At 39.9% G+C, this 21,956-nt stretch overlaps 6 non-coding genes across 6 annotated transcripts; 2 read left to right on the top strand and 4 right to left on the bottom strand.

The window, feature by feature from the left end:
- Window positions 1-861: 861 nt before the first annotated feature.
- Window positions 862-944, top strand: trnal-cag. Its single transcript has one exon. It is a non-coding gene; the product is annotated as a tRNA-Leu (tRNA).
- A 376-nt stretch (window positions 945-1,320) lies between these two features.
- trnap-ugg lies at window positions 1,321-1,392 on the bottom strand. Its single transcript has one exon. It is a non-coding gene; the product is annotated as a tRNA-Pro (tRNA).
- Window positions 1,393-2,051: 659 nt separating this feature from the next.
- trnap-agg lies at window positions 2,052-2,123 on the bottom strand. The gene has a single exon. It is a non-coding gene; the product is annotated as a tRNA-Pro (tRNA).
- An 839-nt stretch (window positions 2,124-2,962) lies between these two features.
- On the top strand, window positions 2,963-3,045 carry trnal-cag. Its single transcript has one exon. It is a non-coding gene; the product is annotated as a tRNA-Leu (tRNA).
- Window positions 3,046-3,421: 376 nt separating this feature from the next.
- Window positions 3,422-3,493, bottom strand: trnap-ugg. Its single transcript has one exon. It is a non-coding gene; the product is annotated as a tRNA-Pro (tRNA).
- Window positions 3,494-4,152: 659 nt separating this feature from the next.
- trnap-agg lies at window positions 4,153-4,224 on the bottom strand. Its single transcript has one exon. It is a non-coding gene; the product is annotated as a tRNA-Pro (tRNA).
- Window positions 4,225-21,956: the final 17,732 nt, after the last annotated feature.

The raw sequence follows: 21,956 nt of genomic DNA, 5'->3' as shown, positions 1-21,956 counted from the left end.
GCCAAATTGATGAAGAATGAAATGTGGCACAGCTTGGAAAAAGACTGCAAGTTTGTCATGTTGCTGTGATCAGCTCAGAAGTCAGAAAGCTTCCCAACAGATCCTTCTTCAGTGCCCCCTTTGGTATAATGGGGTGGGGAAGCTGACTAAAGACTGTCTGCCTCTGTTGCGCCTCACCTGCTGTACTATCTGGAGTACCATTTGGCTAGTAACAGAACAGTTGGTGGTTCAAATCCCTGGACATGTCAAGGACTGGCATACCCCATAGCAAACAACTCGCGCCCATTCACACCCATTGCTCCCTTGGCGTAGGCAGGCCCAGTGTCCTTGGCTTGCATTGGATGTGTTTGCGCAAATTAAACTACTAAACTCCACCCTCTTCAAACTTGCGTTACCACGGCTGTTAGATTTGGCAAGGACAAACTTCATGGTTGAAACATTATTGTGTGAAAGGCTTTTCTGGGATTTGAACCCAGGACTTTTCACGGCCATTGCATTCATTTTCTTTTTATCAAGTGGTCTTGCTTGAGGTAAGTTGAAGATATTTCACCTCTCATCCAAGAGACCCACTCTGCTAATGTGTGTTGGAGTTCACCTTTGTTTGTCAGTGGTTTGCTTGTTGACCCCTAATGGAAAAGAGCTAAGGGCAGCATTGTAGGTGACTAATAGTTGGTGTCTTAGGCCACCTTCTCTGTTGTGTGATGGTTTTCTAGGCTAAAAAAATAAGGTTATTTCATTCCCCTTTCAAACCATATGTCCCCCTTGGCCAGAATGTGGACATTCTCGTCATCAACAGAGTATCTTTTGTTCTTCAGATGCAAATGAGCAGCCCGGTCTGGACAAGTCACAGCTACCCGCCAAGTCAGGATGGCCGAGCGGTCCAAGGCGCTGCGTTCAGGTCGCAGTCTCCCATGGAGGCGTGGGTTCGAATCCCACTTCTGACAGGATAACTTTTGGGGCAGCCGGACTTTGCCTCATAACAGAACAGTTGGGCGTTCAAATCCCTAGACACGTCAACAATTGGCCTAGTCCATAGCAAACTACTTGCCCCCATTCACAGTCATTGCTCCCTTGGTGTACTCAGGTGGTGCCCACTGCTCCTTGGATTCCCTGCATTCGGGGTGCGTGCGCAAATTAAACGACTCTTTAAGCATGCGAGATTCCAGCTTGGTCACATTCACTACACTTGGCAAAGACTTGACTGGTTTCATGGTTGAAACAGTGCTGTGTGAAAGGCCTTTCTGCAAGAATCTTAGCGCAAGTCCCAGGAAACAGGGAACTCCCACATCTCAAACGTTATAATTGGACCACACCTGCAGAGGGCTCGTCCGGGATTTGAACCCGGGACCTCTCGCACCCAAAGCGAGAATCATACCCCTAGACCAACGAGCCTCTATAGAGGGGAAATATTCTATGTAGGTGGCGTGTTACAGATTTTATGTGAGAAATACTCATCAAGAATGGGTCACAGAGCTTTTGAGTCTACATCTGCAAACCCGCAATTCCACCTCACTCACAAAGGACTTACATTGATGAGGCTTTATGCTTGCAATAGTTCAGTGGATGTTTTGTGTGGGATTTTGAATGTGGGACCTCTTTCAGCCAGAGAATAAGACCAACAAAATGTACTCATTTCTCAAGGGAAGCATGTCTGCTAAGGCCTAAGATTACGATAAGATAACATGTTTTAGGATTCCTTTTCTTTGTATAAAGGTGAGTCAAGTAGGTCTCTCCTTCCAATCTCTTTATTTCTCAATAGTCTTCACTTTCATTCAAAATCCCTATTGATCATGGTTGACAGGTTTATAGAGTTTGACACTTTAAATGTGCAATACCACCACAGTCACAAACAACTCGCATTAGTAAGGACGGAATTTGTAGTTGAGATAGGGCTCGACTGTGTGAGTCATTCAGTACATTTGGCAAGGACAAACTTCATGGTTGAAACACTCTGAGATTGCAACCCAGGACCTTCGACTGCTATTGCAAAGCCAACAGAGCAGAAGTTGCAGGTAAGCGTGACGTCCTGACAGAAGAACGGGGGCTGTATAGGGCTCGTCTGGGATTTGAACCCGGGACCTCTCGCACCCTAAGCGAGAATCATACCCCTAGACCAACGAGCCACGAACCTTGCGCCATTTTCTATGTAGGTGTCCTGTTACAGATTGTATGTGAGAACTATTACAATATCAACAGATTAAGTTAAAAAGACAAGGGAAATTGGGAAAAGATACTGTTGGACTATGTTTTATGTTCTGTCTGTGAAGGTTCTTAGACATCCAGATCATTGTCAGGAGTTTGCTGTGGACAACAAGACTTGCTGGAGTTAGGTTGAAGATGTTTTAACACTCATCCACGAGGCTTCTTCACTTCTGACTGTCTTGTGGATAAAAAAAAGAAATCCAGGTATTTAGCCTCTGTAAGCTGGATACATGTAAAGAAAACGTGCATTGGATGTGTGTCTACTAAACTCCACCCTCTTCAAACTTGCGTTACCACGGCTGTTAGATTTGGCAAGGACAAACTTCATGGTTGAAACATTGCTGTGTGAAAGGCTTTTCTGGGATTTGAACCCAGGACCTTTCACGGCCATTGCATTCATTTTCTTTTTATCAAGTGGTCTTGCTTGAGGTAAGTTGAAGATATTTCACCTCTCATCCAAGAGCCCCACTCTGCTAATGTGTGTTGGAGTTCACCTTTGTTTGTCAGTGGTTTGCTTGTTGACCCCTAATGGAAAAGAGCTAAGGGCAGCATTGTAGGTGACTAATAGTTGGTGTCTTAGGCCACCTTCTCTGTTGTGTGATGGTTTTCTAGGCAAAAAAAATAAGGTTATTTCATTCCCCTTTCAAACCATATGTCCCCCTTGGCCAGAATGTGGACATTCTCGTCATCAACAGAGGAGCTTTTGTTCTTCAGATGCAAATGGGCAGCGCTGTCTGGACAAGTCACAGCTACCTGCCAAGTCAGGATGGCCGAGAGGTCCAAGGTGCTGCGTTCAGGTCGCAGTCTCCCATGGAGGCGTGGGTTCGAATCCCACTTCTGACAGGATAATTTTTGGGGCAGCCGGACTTTGCCTCATAACAGAACAATTGGGCGTTCAAATCCCTAGACACGTCAACAATTGGCCTAGCCCATAGCAAACTACTTGCCCCCATTCACAGCCATTGCTCCCTTGGTGTACTCAGGTGGTTCCCACTGCTCCTTGGATTCCCTGCATTCGGTGTGCGTGCGCAAATTAAACGACTCTTTAAGCATGCGAGATTCCAGCTTGGTCACATTCACTACACTTGGCAAAGACTTGACTGGTTTCATGGTTGAAACAGTGCTGTGTGAAAGGCCTTTCTGCAAGAACCATAGCGCAAGTCCAAGGAAACAGGGAACTCCCACATCTCAAACGTTATAATTGGACCACACCTGCAGAGGGCTCGTCCGGGATTTGAACCCGGGACCTCTCGCACCCAAAGCGAGAATCATACCCCTAGACCACCGAGCCTCTATAGAGGGGAAATATTCTATGTAGGTGTCGTGTTACAGATTTTATGTGAGAAATACTCATCAAGAATGGGTCACAGAGCTTTTGAGTCTACATCTGCAAACCCGCAATTCCCCCTCACTCACAAAGGACTTACATTGATGAGGCTTTATGCTTGCAATAGTTCAGTGGATGTTTTGTGTGGGATTTTGAATGTGGGACCTCTTTCAGCCAGAGAATAAGACCAACAAAATGTACTCATTTCTCCAGGGAAGCATGTCTGCTAAGGCCTAAGATTACGATAAGATAACATGTTTTAGGATTCCTTTTCTTTGTATAAAGGTGAGTCAAGTAGGTCTCTCCTTCCAATCTCTTTATTTCTCAATAGTCTTCACTTTCATTCAAAATCCCTATTGATCATGGTTGACAGGTTTATAGAGTTTGACACTTTAAATGTGCAATACCACCACAGTCACAAACAACTCGCATTAGTAAGGACGGAATTTGTAGTTGAGATAGGGCTCGACTGTGTGAGTCATTCAGTACATTTGGCAAGGACAAACTTCATGGTTGAAACACTCTGAGATTTCACCCCAGGACCTTCGACTGCTATTGCAAAGCCAACAGAGCAGAAGTTGCAGGTAAGCGTGACGTCCTGACAGAAGAACGGGGGCTGTATAGGGCTCGTCCGGGATTTGAACCCGGGACCTCTCGCACCCTAAGCGAGAATCATACCCCTAGACCAACGAGCCCCGCACCTTGCGCCATTTTCTATGTAGGTGTCCTGTTACAGATTGTATGTGAGAACTATTACAATATCACCAGATTAAGTTAAAAAGACAAGGGAAATTGGGAAAAGATACTGTTGGACTATGTTTTATGTTCTGTCTGTGAAGGTTCTTAGACATGTAGTTTAAAAACGTTCCCTCGCTTGTGTCGGTCAAGTGACATATTCCAGTTCCTTCAGGGAGCACAGCTTTTACTTTCCTGCTATAGGCCATCTGGCGTACTGGGCAATGCCTGGTGGGCCAACGCACATTTGTGGGCATTTTTATACACTGTGACGGTATTTGAGACACTAAACGTAGACCATTGGTTGATTTTTTTGAAGGAGATTGGGCAAGTCCAATGAAATCCAACTCCATGTATTGATCGACAATGATTGATTGTGTTAATATGATGAACTCAGGTTTTTTTTTTCCCAGTTAGTAAATCGGTAATAATAAGTTTGAATATGGATAGTTGATGACATTGTAATAATGTTTACCACTACCACAAATACTACCTATGTAAATAAACAGCAGAATTCTGGACAGCCCATGGACAAGCGGAAGGGACTTGTAATGTAGGGTTACCGGTTTAAATTCCAACGTAGTCAAGGGCTGTAGTACGCCTGAGCAAGGTACCTAATCCTCATTGCTTACCTAAACACTAGGAATTGATCCCAGCCACAGGGCGGCCACATCCAGTGTCCTCCTTTCTCTGTGTTGTTAGCTTGTAGCCTCTGTTTTGGTAGCCAGTTGCGTACCACAAGGAAAGCTAGAACCCTGGATTTAAATATGCTGATGGTTTACCATTTTACACGAGCTGAACACTTCCACCGTTAAAATTCAAGGCAACAGACCTGTAGAGCCTGAACAGACAGAATATTTTATTTAGCTAAAGAAATTCACATCTATTCACTTCTAAACCATTAAAATAAATTCACATCAATATTTTGTCAGTTTCTTTGTTTCTTTTAACTTGCTTTTTTAGTAAGAAGTTCAGGGTTTGATTGTTTGGCATTGTGTAACAATTCTGATACCAGCCAATCAGTTGAAAGTTGAAAGTTGATGCCACCCACATTTCCTTTTGTCAAGTAATAGTCTGCCTCTGGTAAAAATTAGCTTAATTTCCTCCAAATGGATAATGGTCCCGCACAGCAGACCCTTCCAGGCTCATTTAAGTCCAATGTGTGGAGAAAATGAATCAATGTGGACTTGAAGAAAGTGCAGTCGCTTTATGATTTGGTGGCACTTTTTCTTTTTTTAAAGTTACAGTAAACAAGCAAGGTGTTGACCTCGGCAGCAGCTGAGATCAGAGCTGTGCAGCAGTTTCACATGATGAGGGCTTCAAAGTGCATAAATATAAGACTGTTGCTAGGGCACAGTTCACCATGTTACCACGTTAACAGATACCACTTTAATCTTTCCACTGTAATATAGTGTTCTTGTATAATTTTCAGAACATTTCTCTTTGTATTGCCACTCATAAACAATTATACATGATGATAAACAAGTAAAAAACTGATTTAGGGAATTTGTCACCATTTTAGGACATTTATTTAAAAACAAAAAGGAAAAGGCTGCTGTCAGTCATTGTAAATCTGCGAGAAACTCCAAACAGGAGCCAACATTTCAAAAAGCTGATGGGGTTTAATAAGAGCAGTGAAACTGAAGGTGCCAAACACTTGTGTGTGGAGGTACTGTGATATCAGTGGCTCCCACTCACCTACAGACAGAAAGGAAAACAAGCTGATGTTCATAAATATGAAGGTGTAAGTCGCTTTGATGAAAGCGTCTGCTAAATGAAAAGATGAATGAACCAGTCTTTCATTGATACACACACACACACTCTCTCTCTCTCACACACACACACACACAGACATACACGTTTACCAGGCAAACAGGGGACTCCATACTCACTAACAGGGGACTTGGGTTTCTGGGTTAGGTTTTTTTGCAAAAAACTTGCAAAGAGGGGACTTCTACCTATCAAACAGGGGACCTCCCACTACGACATTGAAACTGTCTGCAGCCATTCTCACCTCATGAGTGTCTGTTTACTGCCAAGCCTGTCTTTGATTCTTTGTCTTTGAAATGATCATTTAACTTTAATGTTATCAACATTTAAACCTTGCTCTGTGATAGGAATATAATAACATGCTCTTTTCTTGCAATGATGAAAATACCTTCATATTTTGTTAGTCTACATAAGAATTAAATTGTGTCTAGAGTTTACTGTCAGAGCCAAGTTTCAAGGCTTTAGAACTCACTCTGTCATTTACATCGGTGACAGTGTTAAAGTTGCCACATACAATAATTTTGTATTCGACCAGTAGAAGTTCTTTAAGTCTTTTAAAAAGATGAACTTGTTTTATCTCTCATGAGAGGTGTACGTTTATCATTCGTATTTTTTCTCCTCGGTAAAAACAATCCGACGTGAGCAATCTACCAGGAATTTAATCTTGTTTTAGGAATAATAGTGACATCACCAGTTTTAAACAAGATCCCCACACCATCAGCTTTACTTTCACCAATAGAAATTACACTTAGACCTTTGTTCCACGTACTGGATCTTTACTTGTGTTCAGTCTCAGTTCTTGACATAATAACATAATATGTCAAAGTCAGTTTTTAACAAGTATTTCATTTTTTGGGTCTAAAAAAACTTGATTGGATGCCACGAGCATTCCAAGATAAAACTTTCAGAAAGGTCATAAATGTTTGGGGGAGTTGGTTTGTTGTCAAAATGCTTATTATTCATTTTATAACTTATACTCCAAGCTTTTATTTTATTTTTCTTTACCTCTACAAAAGGTGTTTCATGATCATCAGTGGGAAGAAAGAGCCAAAGTTGACCGTCCCCACCTAATGAACCTGTGTACCAAGTTCCGTTTGTGTAAACCCGACAGCAGATGACCTAATACAAGTTTTTTGCGTCTTATATACAATTAATTTTACACCAGGTCTGATGGTCAAAATTGGTCAAAATTTGGTGAGTTTGGGGGCATGTTCAGGGCCTCAAAAACGCGATTTACTTTGAGGAAGAAGAATCCTTACGGTTTCAATGAGAGGGGTCAAGCTGCAGACCTGCAGTGTCAGGACCCTTCGTTGCAGACCTGCACTGTGAGGTCTCCTGCACTGTCAGGACTGGAAGTGGACCGGATTCGAAGCCTTTCAAAATAAAGGCGACCATATTGGAAGCATATATTCAAAATAAAAGCGAGCATACTTGAAGCACGTATTTTCCGTTCCCCATGTGAAGTGTGAAGACGACGAGGTGGGTAACAGTCAAGTGACAACAACTTTGCGTCATACGAAGAAACAGAAACAGTATTTATTCACTAGAACGTTATGTTGCACACTATATATTGTCCTGTAAAGTTATATTAATTTGAAAGAATTGGGTTTTGGACTTTTGGGTAGTTTTTAGCGTTGTTATCGTATGATAGTGCTCACTTAAATGTGCCATTTTCCTACTCAAAGACCAAGAAAACTGAGTTATATCATATAATTTTTATATAATTTTGTTTTACTTATTACGACATTATTTGTCTCTTAGAGATGCATATTTCGATCTTAACTACCGGCACTACGCCGAAAGTTGAACGCTGCAGCGGAATGGGTGCAGGCGAATCAACACTTGTTTGCAGCCAAAGTGAAGATGCCTTAGATTTGAACATGAACAGCACCCAAACTGAGGAGGCTGCGCAGGAAATTGGAAAGCTGTTTGACACCATGGATCCGAATGGTGAAGAGAAAGAATTAATACATTTTAAATTTTTAAACTTTTAAATTTATTTTTTTGTAGTGCAGACTAAACTAACAGCTGTCCTTTTTGTGAATTATATTAAATTAAAATATTGCATGTTTTGAGTAGGCTAATAATGTTTATAGGGAATCATAACAATAGCTGTACATCTAGTTTGCACTGATTATCTGTAGTATAACCCTAGAAGTGGTCATAACATTTTGTATTTTCTTTTTTTTATATATATATAATATTTTGTTCGTTTTTTATCTTGACATTTTCCTGAGTTTTTTCACCTTATACAGTTGAACTGGAAAGATATACAGGTTTTTTTTTTAAATCTCTTTCATTAAACACATGGATACACATAAACATATTTACATTGTAAACATAAAATAAAGATCCAAGAAACATTGGGAACGAAAAATACGTGCTTCCGGTATGGTCGCTTTTATTTTGAAAGGCTTCGAATCAACTTCCGGTCCTGACAGTGCAGGAGACCTCACAGTGCAGGTCTGCAACGAAGGGTCTTGACAGTGCAGGTCTGCAGCTAGACTGTCTTGGTTTCAATAGGGTTCTTGCAACCTTGTTGCTCGAACCCTAAATAGACTCAATCATGATGTTCACATACAAAATATGGTTCAGAATAATAAAAAAACATAAAAAGTTTGAAGAAAAATTTATAAAATTGACAAAACATTTAAGACCAGAAAGCGACAAAGACCACAGGAAAGTTAGTTGATTGAGTAGAAGTAAACAGGGACATAGACAGCACGCTTTGACTGTAACTCCCACTTGTTTGTTTTTGTATTTTTTATAATGTTGTCTTTTCACCTGTATAAAAAGAACTGTCAATAAAAACTAAAGCAAAAAGGAAAAAGGGGTGTGGGAATGGGTGAGGTATACTATGCCAGATATTAGCCTCATTAGTCAACATGATTTTGAGGCAGAAACATATTTAGGTTACATATTAAGGTCAGAGCTGCAGTGACATTTGGCCTGCTAAGTTTAGCTCATTATAATAATGTGAAATTTCACTTACCTCCAACTTCCATAGTAGTTCCTTGGTCAGAGACTGATGCTGCAACTCCATTACATGTTCATCTACCTGCTGAGCAGACACTAACCTGTTAGCGTTTTGGGTATTAATACGCTGTTGCCGTGGTGGGAATTAAATTACTTGGCTGAAATGTGATGATGGTCGATAATTATGTTACAGCTACAGTAGTAGCTGAAATAAACCACCCCATTTTTCACCATGCACTTGTATCATTGCATGGCAGAATTGTAATAAAAACATTACAGATTAATATTTATATATAATATATCATTGCCTGCATCAAAATGGATGATTATCCTAATTTATGTTGCAAAAAGTGAATTTTGAAATTTGTCCATTTTCCTGTTTTCTTCGACTCAATCAATTAACTTTCCTGTGGTCTTTGTCGCTATTCTGGTCTTGAATATTGTCCATTTAATCAATTTTTCATTTTGTAAGCGGTGTGTCATCTTCTCCATTATGTAGATTTCTTCTACAAACTTTGTCCATTGATCTTGTGTAGGGGGGTCCTCTTTCCCCCCATTTCTTTGTAATTTTACCAGCTATTATCAATATTATTTAGCAAAAATTATATTTCCTATATAAACTAACATAGGAATCTTATACAAAAGTATATTAAGTAATGAGTGTTATCATTTTATTTTTATTCTATTGCTTTATCACTTTCCCAAAAAAACATGTGCGAGACTTTCGTTAAATTCTCAACAGGCTAACCAACATGGTAGATTTTTATTGAATTTTTCCAGGACAACTTACTAGTGGATATTTGATTTATTCTCCACATGTTTAGCCAATCTCCATCACAAATTTTTATGTAAAATCCAACACTAGCGGTATAGAAGTAAATATTAATGTTACCTTGATTTGAGGCTTATAAAAATGAGATAATAGAAAAAAATTCAGAAATAGCCTTATCTGAGCGTAATGCACACACAAAATGATACCAATAGAAAACCAAATCCAAACAAGGAAATCTTTGCAAAATCAAACACTGAGGGTACAGAAGTTTATCTTATAAGTGACAAAATGGTTCAGAGAGGACTTAGACGCAGAGGCCTTTTGATGGTCTTTATTGGCACTCGTTAACAAAACACAAGACAGATCCTCTTACTGAGGGAAAAAAAAAGTGAGGATTTGAAAAACTACAGCAATGGGGAACACAGCGCTCTCCAAAAGAAACACTGCAAATCTATGAACGGGGAAACAAAAAAAATCACTCCGAAGAGAAAACTAACTCAGACTATGGTTATCACCTAAAACTCAAAACAGAAAACTATCCAATCGGAGAAAAACAAAGCTCTAAACACTTAAAAATGAAAAACTCAAAAGCACAATCCTATTTAACCGAGAACGAGGTCAAAAACAAAACGCAATCTAAATGATTGGATCTAATCGATCGAACAAATACAAAGTAAATCACAATCCTAGTGATTGGAGTTCCTAAAAAGGCTGTGAAAATTTACAAACACAAATCTCTCCTAAGGAGGAAACAAAATGGCTCTAAATCTTAACTAAGGTATCAGCAGAAAGGCTATGATAAGAAAACTTACAAATAAAAGCATCACTCACTAAGAGGATCAAAAACTTGTGGAAACTGTGGCTGTGACGAGGAGCTCTGGTGGTCTGGCATGGACGAAAACACACTGGCACTGAAACAAGGAAACAGAGAGTTTTTAAAGGTTCACATGGCTTAATTGTCAGCAGGCGTGTGTAATCAGGACCGGCAGGCCGGCGGAGGAGGGGGCGGGGCATACTGCCGGAGTGACAATAAGATGTTAACTTAATTTGTGCAGTTTATATTATGGGACAATAGAAAAAAGAAAACAGTCAGGAAATATCCTTTCTCAGCGTACTGCACACACAAAAAGACACCAATAGAAAAACACATCCAAACAGTGAAATCATTGTAAATTAAGACACTAAGGGTACCGAAGTATATCTTATAAGATGTTCATTTCATTTGTGAGGTTTCTATTATGGGACAGTAGAAAAAAGAAAACATTCAAGAAATATCCTTATCTCAGCTGAATGTGCACACAAAAAGACAACAATAGAAAAACATATCCAAACAATGAAATTATTGCAAAATTAAATACTAATGGTCCAGAAGGTTAGGTTTATATTATTGGACTGCTGTGGGATGGACCACTGGGAAAGACTGTTGCTGGCACACATCCTGAGCTGTTTGAATAGGTCGCAGTCCATATGTCATTTTGCAAGGTCAATGAGAACTGCTGCTGTGAAATATGAAGAACATACCTGTGTGGTCCCTATCCATCCTCCACAAATTCAATATGCCCCGATAACCACCCAATATCAACATTCCAGTTCAGCAGCCACTGCCTCCAACTTCCTTGAGTGGTGGAAATGGGATAGTATTGGTGCCGGCTGTGTCCCAAGATGCGGAGGCTGTCGCTGTGGAAACTGTCAGCCAGGCGGCAAAGAAATTACCCTTTCTGAAGAAAGAGAACTGGAGGTGGTGAGGAGTGGCCTTACATATGCAACTGCTGACGACCACAGTGAGAGCCCACGCTTGCTCTCTTACCTTACTGTGCTTGGATTTCAGTGCTTTTGGTTCGTGAGGCTCACAGCATGGGTCATGAGGGAGTGGCTGCGACTCAACTGAAGGCGAGAAAGAAAGCATGGATCGTCAAAGGAAGATGAATTACTCAAAAGGTTATTGACAACTGTGTGATCTGTAAAAAAGCCAGGGCCAGGACATGTCAACAAGTGATGGGAAATCTGCCTCAAGAGAGAAGTAGACCTGGTAAAGGTGATTTACTAATCAAGTGTGATTGGAGTCACACACACAGAGAATCACTACAGAGCAGCAGTGGGAGCAAGCAGCATGAGAGGAAGAATGAGATCTGGTGGTTTGGACTGAAACTGAAACTGAAACAAGACTGTTTTGTCCAAAACAAAGCTTTCAAGGAAGACACAGCCGGTGAGCTTCTTGCATTTTCTTGGATGTAACTGGGCCTTGTTGTTGCATTGTTGTAGTCCATTGTTTGCAAGTCATTTTAATGATTGTGAACTATACATGTTAGTGGGTAAAACCATGTTAGGAAATATAGTTTTAAATGATTTTATGGTAGTTAAATACAGTTAAAATGAATACCTTTTAAAATTAAGTGAGCTGAATGCAATTTAAATGTTATGTATTAAAAGATGATTAATTTATTGCATAGTTAAAATCATGAGGTCAATTCAAATTCCACACTGAGAAAGTATTGCATGTGGTTTCTGTATTTAACTTATTTAAGATATTGCTAGATTATTTGCTACTTATTTACAAGGTTTATTTCTGGGTTTTGAGAATTTGGGAATTGAGAACTTAATTCTCAGGTGTTTCACTGAGTGTATTTATTTTGGTCACCTCAAGAAATCCAATTGACAATGAATGAAATCCAAATGCTTCAGCAAATGCTTGATCACAAATGATCAAAACATATGTTCTGTAAACAATAACATGGGTTTGATCACAACAGATCAATGCAATTTTCTGTGAACAATTAAAACTTCAGCTTTATGCAGACACATCAATAATTTCTTTCTGTAAACAATAATAATCATTTCACTGAAGCTGCTTGTGTGGTGTAAGACCAATGTTATGGCAAACTATGAAGAGGGTATGGAGGAAAACTGAGGAAACTCATCAGGTTGGTAGAGCAGTGTGTCACTAAGAGACTTATCATCAGCTGTTTGCTGTGCACCAAATACGATGTCAGGATCAGAGGTATCTACCTCTTTCACTTCTGAAACATCTTCTAAAACAGGTTAGTTGGCATCCAATGATAGAGTGATGGGATCACTGATTATGTTTATAAATGTGCTTGCAATATGACACTGGCACTGATACTGGGGAACAGAGAGTTTTTAAAGTGCACATGGCTTAATTGTCAGCAGGTGTGTGTAATCAGGGCCAGCAGGCCGGCAGAGGAGGGGGCGGGGCAAACTGCCGGAGTGACAGTTGGATTTTCTCTGGTTATTGATGGCGCAAGGCTTGTGAAAGAAATTCTTGAGTCATCAATGTTACATGTTGAGTAAATCATATCTTTACTGCATGCATGGATTTTTGAATGCAGGAGAGACACTGTCACCAAGGACGGTCTAAAATGGTCTCTCCCCTTCCTCCAAAAAGCTTCACCACTTAAACACAAACATCAAAGTTACAAACAGAACAAACACCATACCTAATGTTTATGACCCCAGTAAATGTTATCTGATGTTTTACCAGATGCCATCATGTGCAACCCTCACGTTCATTCACAGCTTGACTGTTAATTGTTGTCTTAGAACATTACAGGAAATAAGAAGAAAAACAGTTATTTCCCACATGCTTTCTTTAGAGATAAAGAACACCTCTTGAAGGGAGCTGTGAGGTTCATTTATAAACCCCAACTTATTTATGCCCCTTGTGAACCCCAGTGTTGACCCTTCATCAGCTGGCACTACAGCAGGCTCAGACACATCAGTAGCATTACTGGCAAAGCTAAGTTCATCATCAGACTGCAAATTTGGGAGTTTTGCAGTTTTGTAAATGCTTTCAATTGAAACGTCTTTGGGAAGAGGATTTAGCTTGAAGTTCCAAATATCAAATTCAAAGTCAGATTCTTGAACTTGCTAGATGTGCCCTCCGGAAAGAATAGGGCCTTTCCTTGTTTCAGAATCTCATCATAACCTGCCTGAATGTTCACTGTTTTGCTCTACCGCTTTGTGGGATGTTTCTGGCTCCTCTCCCTCTCTGTGGCTTTTCTTTCTAAGTTTCAGTTTCTCTCTTAGTTTCTCAAAAAGACCATGTTTTCTCTTTGACAAGTTTGTGTTAAGCTTGCAAAAATTGAACAGACCAACTCTGTCTCTGTATGATGGAATATATTAGGCCAGTTCAACGTCTTCTACGAGCAGAATGACCTCTCTGTCAATCTGGGGATAGATCGAAGACAATACTATCAACTTCAGATGCAAAAAAACAATAAACCTTAAATATACAAAGTAAAAAGCAAAATATAGGATATTCATCAACAAAAATACTAAAGTTATGGTTTAGCTTATTTGACATATGGCTGCATGAAGTATTATCAAGTCTTGTTTTAGTCACCTGAAATGAAGCCACCAAGAAAAATATATCCATCTAACTGTATGTTACATTTTACAAGTTTTTGGCACTTTACATAATTACATTGACATAAAAAAGCCGTGTCACTTGGGACTACATTCCCTCAGCCATATAATGTCTATATTCCTACAAAGAAGTGCAGCTGTGATGACAGCAATGTGCATCAAGTGCAAAAAATGATCACTAAGAAGTTTCCTAGATCCTTACTGGTAAAATTCAGGTGAAACACAGTAAAGGCAGGTTCTCTTTCAACACAGGTCCTAATGGTCATATGTGCCTTATTTACTAGGATTTACGGGCGATTTTCCGAGAGTCGCAATCATAAACAGCAACAGAGCAACCATCGTGGTGTAAATTGACAATCTTTGACCAATCATGTGACCGCAGAGAGGTCTCCTATTGGATTTTAGCCCCCCATGTGACGGCAACCTGGGGTTATAGTTTCCTAACCTTTCAGGTCTAAAAGAATGAATCCGAAGATTCCCTTTTTAATGCAGTAGTTATGTCTGTCCCTGCATCGCCACATCAGCGTATAATGGGAGTGGAACAATCTGTTTAGATCGTTTATATCCCACAAAACCACATTTTATTCCACAGATTTTTCCTATGTCTGATTGTAAAGGCTGCATCTCTAGGTTTCATGAAAACTAATTACGTTGCTATCATTTTCCATTCGGGAGATTGACACGAACAGCAATACCCCGACTTTGTTAACGTTAACCTGTAGACTACCTAAAACCTAAAACCTAAAAAACCTAAACCTAAAAAATTAACTTATTCTCGTTAATTAACAACTTTAATTTCGAAGTCTATGTTTTTTCTTTCTCAATGTGACCCTAATACTCCATCGTAACATAAATTGGGTAACATTTAAAATTTGGACTAAGTGTTGTCTTGTGTTGTTTTGTGTTGTTCTATGACGTTTTAATTTTGTGTGCCATGTTTTATGTGCATGTGGACATTTTATTTTATTTATATGTTTATTTCGGTCATGTCAGTTAGATCACTCATCATCACACATCATCTCAGTGTAGTTCACACAATACACATAACCGAAAGGGAAAGCGGGAGAAGCAAAAGCTTATCTAGTCCCGCCCCCATTATCCACAGAATACATATTTTCATCATAACTCATAATTATTCTTTTCTTATGACATTGTGACAAAAAACATGTTTCAGCATCAGGTAGCACTCAGAGATGTAGTCTAGCTCTAGACAGTCAATCAGACTCCATGTATGTCTATACATGTGTCCATAATATTCCCTTGTGAGTGACAGTCTCGATTTGTTGTCTGGCATGTTCAACTTCCCAAAAGTCACAGAATGAGCCAATCGATGGAGGTCAATTCATCAGGTTAACTATTAGGTTGGATGGTGTGAGAGCCCGTTTTTGTTTTTTTGTTTTCCCTTTAGTCATCCATCTCATCTGTGGCATAAGCCTCACTTTGCTTCTCTATTCTTTTCACGTGCTCAAGGGTTGTGGAGACGTCGGAGTGCAGCCCAACCATGGCCCTCTGAGCTATTGCGCTTTCCACCTTCACATTGATGAGCTCATTGCCGATCTTTCTCAGTTTCCGATATAGCATGAACATACCATGAACATACCACATTCCAAGGAGAGCATTCCAATTGTCATGAATGTGAATATGTACACATCCTCGACAAGCTCGACATAAGCTCTGTCTTCAGAGTTTGTTTGAGGAAGAAAAGCTATTTTTGGCATGGGGTCATTGAATCCAGAAGGGCTGCAGGGGAGATATGGTGTCTTCAAACTGATTTGATTTTTGAAGATTTGATTGTTATATTGGATGCATTGGTATACAAAATTTGTTTTAAAGTATGGTCTGACATTATATGTAGAATATTGGAGAAAATAAAAATATAATAATAATAATAATAACAATAACAATAAGATAGTTTAGTCTTAAAGAGACACAAACACACACACACCTCACACTAACCGAGGGGCGGTAACGTATTGTGTCACTTCCTGTGCTTCCACTGGTGTTACGCTGTGTTTCTCCTGCGCTCTCTGCAGTTTTATATCTACTGGAACTATTGTTTCACTGAACAAATACTCGCTGTTGGAATCAAGGTTTTATTCAACACGTTAATAAACCAACTCATTGCCTTAATCACACCCTCGACCTTGTTTCAACTTATGGTATTGATATTGATAACTTAAACATAGTTCCTCAAAACCCTCTCCTCACATTTAATTGTACAATAATGAACTACAATAACATAAATAAGAAATACAGCTACAGCCGGTGCCTGTCTGATGATAATATCAATACATTCAAAGAGACAGTGCAACCTTTATTTAACTCGGTGCCATATGTCAGTACATCTGAAGGTACCTTTTGTAATTTTACTCCCATACTCATAGATAGCCTTGTTGATAGTACAGCAGCCTCACTGCGTACTACATTAGATTGCGTTGCCCCTCTGAAAAAGAAAGTGGTGAATCAGATGAGACGAGCACCATGGTTTAACTCCAATACTCGTGCTCTTAAACAGATGTTACGTAGATTAGAAAGAAAATGGCGTTCCAGTAACCTAGAGGAATTTCATATAGCCTGGAAAGATGGTTTTGTAGCTTACACAAAGCTAGAGTTGCCTATTATTCTTCTCTAATTGAAGAAAATAAGAATAATCATAGATTTCTTTTCAGCACTGTAGCCAGGCTGACACAGAGCCACAGCTCCACTGAACCATCTATTCCTTTAACACTGAGCAGTGATGACTTTATGAACTTTTTTGTGAATAAAATAACATCAATTAGAGAAAAAATTGATCATCTCCTCCCTCATATTGGGACTGAGTCATCTTTTAGCACAAGAGCTTTAGAAGCACCAGGTGCACAGTTAGACAGTTTCTCCACTATAGATCTCCCTGAGTTAACATCATTAGTTTCATCATCTAAGCCATCAACCTGTCAGTTAGATCCTATCCCCACCAAACTGTTTAAAGATGTGTTTCCTTTAATTAACAACCCTATATTAACTCAAATTAATCTATCCTTATTAACTGGATATGTGCCCCAAACGTTTAAAGTAGCAGTTATTAAACCCCTTCTAAAAAAAGCGACCCTTGACCCAGATATTTTAGCTAATTACCGACCTATATTTAATCTTCCCTTTGTCTCTAAAATCTTAGAAAAGGCAGTTGCTAATCAATTATGTGAATATTTGCGCATTAATGGCCTGTTTGAAGATTTTCAGTCAGGTTTTAGATTAAACCATAGCACAGAAACAGCACTAGTTAAAGTTAGTAACGATCTTCTCTTGGCGTCAGATAATGGTCAAGTTTCTTTACTTGTCCTGTTACATCTTAGTGCTGCATTTGACACACCATTGATCATGATATTCTACTGCAGAGATTGGAGCAGACTCTTTGTATCACAGGTGCTGCCCTCTGCTGGTTTAAATCATACTTATCTGATAGATTCCAGTTTGTTCACGTTAATGATAAAGCCTCACTACAAACAAAAGTTAATTGTGGAGTTCCACAAGGCTCAGTGCTTGGGCCTATACTTTTTATCTTATATGCTTCCTCCAGGGAACATTATTAGAAAGCATAACATACACTTTCATTGTTATGCAGATGACACACAGCTATATTTATCGATGAGGCCGGATGAAATAAATCAGGTTGTTCAAATCCAGGAATGTCTCAGAGACATTAAGTCCTGGATGACCTGTAACTTTCTACTTTTAAACTCAGAAAAAACTGAGGTCATTATACTCGGCCCTAAACACCTCAGAGAAAAACTTTCCGATCACATTGTCACTTTAGATGACATTACCCTGGCTTCCAGTTCCACTGTGAGGAACCTTGGAGTTACTTTTGACCAGGAAATGTCATTTGATTCACACATAAAACTAATTTCCAGAACAGCCTTCTTCCACCTGCGGAACATTATAAAAATTAGAAACATTCTGTCTTTACAGGATGCTGAAAAACTAGTTCATGCTTTTGTTACATCTAGATTAGATTACTGTAACTCCTTATTATCAGGATGTTCCAACAAGTCTGTTAGAATATTTCAGTTAATTCAAAATGCTGCAGCACGAGTTCTGACAGGAACTAGAAAGAGAGACCATATAACTCCAGTGTTAGCTTCTCTACACTGGCTCCCCGTACAGTTTAGAAGTAAATTTAAAATCCTCCTCCTCACGTACAAAACACTTAATGGTCAGGCCCCTTCATACTTGAAAGACCTAGTCTTACCCTATTACCCTAATAGACCACTTAGGTCACAAAATACAGGTTTACTTGTGGTTCCCAGAGTCTGTAAGAGTAGAATGGGAGGCAGAGCCTTTAGTTACCAGGCTCCTCTCCTGTGGAACCAGCTCCCAATGATAGTTCGGGAGGCGGACACTCTCTCTGTATTTAAAGGTGACATAGAATGCTTGTATCACACATATATGTTAGTTATGGAGGTCTACTTACATACAACCACACCCCCAGAATGTGGACTGTGTTGTGATTGGCCAGCCAACGAGAGCTTTCCTACTGTCCTGTGATTGGCCAGGTACCTGGAAGTGACGTAATAGATAGGCCAGCTCTCAGATACACAGCTCCCCCTCTGGCAAGGTGGATGCTCTGCATCTCAGCAGCTACAACGAGAGTAGTTCTTCTTCTGCGGTTGAATGTACGCAACCGGATGTGCCCGGACTAGTGCCCGCACCGGGAGGCGCTACGGTGGTGAGAGGAGCGGTGAGGATTTCTGATGACGTAGGGCCTCCAGAGTCCCAAATATAAGTATTAAAATGATTAAAAAGTTGATTTTGCATAATATGTCCCCTTTAAAGCACAAGTTAAACCAATCCAAGTTAACATACAGTAATGTCAAGTCTAGCTTTAGACATTTAGTGTTTTTCATTGGACTGTCCTCAACATCATCTTTGAATGGCTCCTTCAAAAAACTTAAAACAACCATAATGGAAATGACCATCACATTTCACACAGTTAAACATCTTCCCAAAATTTGGTCTTCTGCAGATTTGGCAGTCTGGCTGTGGCTGTAAGGAAGGGTCATGTTTCCTTGTTAGCAGCTCAAGTAACACTGTTGAAATTAAGACATGTTGTGCCTTTGGTAAAGTCTCCAGCAGAAACTCTTGGTTTTTCATAATGTGTTGCACTATGATCTAATTTTTCGTCCGTAACACAAAATCACAGTAACCTAGGTCAGACACATATGTTACTGACCTGTCAAGGCAAAAGTGCTTGTCATATGTGCTTCCCTCAAGCCCATCATGGTATTTGTAGGGACACTTTATTTCGACCAGACCTTTACTACAACAGGTACATGTCACTAAGCCATCTGGTGATGATCGGTGAGGCTCAGCGGGCTGAACCACTAAGCCACAGGAACTGACCCTAAAGTCTTGATGGCTTTTGACCATAAGATCTGTGTAGGCTTGCCTTGCTGTCTCCTCCATGGACTTACCCCAGAGAACAGCTGGGGCATTTGGTTGTTTTGGGGTGTAAATACACAAAATTAGCCGAAGGAAACTTATCTAGGCTGTCGACTACAATGTGCCTGTGCCTCTGGGAGTGGTATTGTTAGGCGTACTCCTGAAAGTTTCCAAAGTGGCTAAACGCTGACTGCCTGGTCTCTTTGGTTTATGAAAGCTGATATTTCTCAGTAGAGCTAGTTGGACTTCTTTCTTGCTCAAGTCTTTCCACACGCTCTCTCCTGAGGTGACTGCTGGCTCCTCTATTATTCCCATTCTAACACAAAGTTCGACTTTGAACAGAATTGAGGCTGCATGGCTACAGCATGACCCAAGTCTGAAATGAAATCACATGTTAAGCAGAATAATTGAAACAATCTAAACTATTGGGGGTTATTTTAAACTAGTGTGTTTGTGTCAAGGTATGATGGAAGTTAGCACCAGCCAAATGCTTGTCAAATTTGACAGTGGCTGGTAGATTGCAGGTATCATCATTTTTTGAAAAGTGACATACTTGCTAAAAAGGTCAGCTAAGCTTCATTCTAAGATGTTTTCATATAACTGCGATCTTGGAGAAGGAGTTGGAGCAGAGAGGATTAAGTGATTAAGTGATTAAGTTAGAAGAAGTAGGATAATTTAACAGATGATATGCTATGCTATTTTATGCTATGTTGAACAGTGATAGAGCAAGTGAAATTTATGTTAAATGGTAAATGAAATGAGGCCAACAGGAAATTATAGAAATAAATCTGCCATTAACCCATCAAAAATAAGGACGGTGTCACCCTGCCATGCAGATGCAGTTAGCTGTGTGAATGTAGCACTTCTCCTTGTTGTATATGACCCACGCCTTGTACATCATCGTCTTCTTTCATAGACGCTGGCTCGGCAGGACTTATGCTTTCAGTGCACAAAAACCTTCCTTATGTCACTGTAGAGGATCTTTTGAACATGTCCAGACACGACATAATTATAGGCATCAAGCTACTTGCATGTGCATAGACTTTCTCGCGTGTACAGGCTAGGTGTATCTACAAGGTAAGAGTGAATAGCTGGCCACTGGATCTCTGGCCACTTGCTAATATCATCTACCCAATCTTTTATGAAAGTAGTGATGGGTCGTTCGTGAACGATTCGTTCAAAATGAACAAATCTTTTATATGACTCGGGAATAATGAGTCATCTCAGTGAGTGATTTGTTAATTTTCATGCAGTATCTTCCTTCGCCACATGGCAGACAGCTGCATAAGCTCAGTCAGCAGAACAGGAAATAGAAATGATTAGTTCAGGACTGACTCAACCGAGTGGTTCCTTCGTTCATTTTCATGCAGTACCTTCCTTCGCCACATGATGGCAGGCAGCTGCATAAGCTCAGCAGGAAAGGAAACAAATGATTAGTTCAGGATTCACTCAACTGAGCGAGCGTCCGTCCTCAGGTCACGTGACAGCTACCGAGTCACTGTCGTGCTGTTAAACAACAATGGCAGAGAGGATACAGGACACAAGGCACTTGTCACTTTATTGAGGTGTGTATTTGCTTTCCTAGGGTTTCATATGGTTTGAATTGCATTTTGTTTATTATACTTTGTCAGCTAAAGCAAAACGATTGCCTACAGTGTTAAGTGTTTGAGAACCGCAGTCTTTTTTACAACGCCCACAAGAGGCATACAGAACCACCCACTGTAAAAATGAACGAAATAAACGAAATGACTCAAAAAAAGATTAGTTCAATATACTGTCCGAGAGTAAAAGATCCGAGTCAGTAAGAAGAGTCGAACTTCCCATCACTATATGAAAGCTGGGTCAGGCAGACTATTGCTGTCGGCTAGTACTAATTTATTTAGGTATTGTTTGCAGTCCCTAATCGTCAACAAAAGAGCATATTCAGAATTATTCGGTGGAGGACCGTAGACATACATGCTCTTCGCTTACCTGGGGACCATTTCCGACCCCAAACTGCGCATGCATTCTCACTAGACTTGGGATGTTTGTATACAATGAAAGGGTCCATAGGTTATAGGCGCACTGCAAATCGGTCACCACAAGGCATGCAGTCAACCATATTACATGTCCTAGGTACTGGGCAGAATGGTAAAAAAATAAATAAAAATAAGTGTAACAATTTTATCCTCGATTTCTGACGAATGAAAATAATTCCACCCAAATTTTACACATTGGTCCTTTAAGTTTATGTTAAATTTGAATTTAGATGAACTTGTTCTTGTAATTTCTCCTACTTTCTTATGTCAACATGTTCAAAATAAACTTTATTTCAACATACAGGGCGTCTCGTTCCAGACGTGTGTCATCGCGGACTCTGATTGGCTGAGAAAA

Source organism: Solea senegalensis, linkage group LG3 (genome assembly GCF_019176455.1).
Source record: "Solea senegalensis isolate Sse05_10M linkage group LG3, IFAPA_SoseM_1, whole genome shotgun sequence".
Lineage (NCBI taxonomy): Eukaryota > Metazoa > Chordata > Actinopteri > Pleuronectiformes > Soleidae > Solea > Solea senegalensis.
The sequence above is the reverse complement of the archived record's forward strand: the minus strand, read 5'-3'. Positions and strand labels throughout refer to the sequence as shown.